We start from the raw sequence: 468 nt of genomic DNA, 5'->3' as shown, positions 1-468 counted from the left end.
TCTTGTGAGTACGACCAACTTCCCGTTTCGAACATGGTAAGCGTTATTTCTTAAACGCGATAAAATGAGGGGGAAACACTCGGCAAGAACAGTGCTAAAGAGAGGACAACAAGCAACAGCTGCCAGTCTCCGAAACTGACCAGAAAACGTGTAAAATCTTCAAATCTTTCGAGTCCGATTCGTACGCTCCTGTGACAACGAGAAACACGAGTATTCGGCGGGACGAGCGTCAACCCTAGCCCCACCGCGTCCCAACACTTTCTGACCCACGGCTGCCTGACACTCCTGACCTCACCCTACTCCGCCTCCACCTCCTCCCCTTCACTTCAGCCTCCTCACTCGCAATTTGCCCCCAACCGCATCCACCCTCTCGCCAACCTTCACAACCACAAACCAACTCTCTTCTCCACCCTAACCTTTTCCAACTCCACTTCCTCCACCAACACCGTCGCTATCTTTAACTAGACC

General features: G+C 52.1%; 1 protein-coding gene across 1 annotated transcript in view; it reads right to left on the bottom strand.

The window, feature by feature from the left end:
* Positions 1-255, bottom strand: part of LOC143020323 (MOXD1 homolog 2-like) — a 681,164-nt gene extending 680,909 nt beyond the window's left edge. The window contains exon 1 of the mRNA XM_076176637.1: positions 141-255. The gene's annotated coding sequence lies outside the window, so the exon portion shown is untranslated. The remainder of the gene's footprint in view (positions 1-140) is intronic.
* Positions 256-468: the final 213 nt, after the last annotated feature.

The sequence above is a fragment of the Oratosquilla oratoria genome, chromosome 39, assembly GCF_046742065.1.
Source record: "Oratosquilla oratoria isolate Oo_2021 chromosome 39, ASM4674206v1, whole genome shotgun sequence".
NCBI classification, from domain to species: Eukaryota; Metazoa; Arthropoda; class Malacostraca; order Stomatopoda; family Squillidae; genus Oratosquilla; species Oratosquilla oratoria.
The sequence above is the reverse complement of the archived record's forward strand: the minus strand, read 5'-3'. Positions and strand labels throughout refer to the sequence as shown.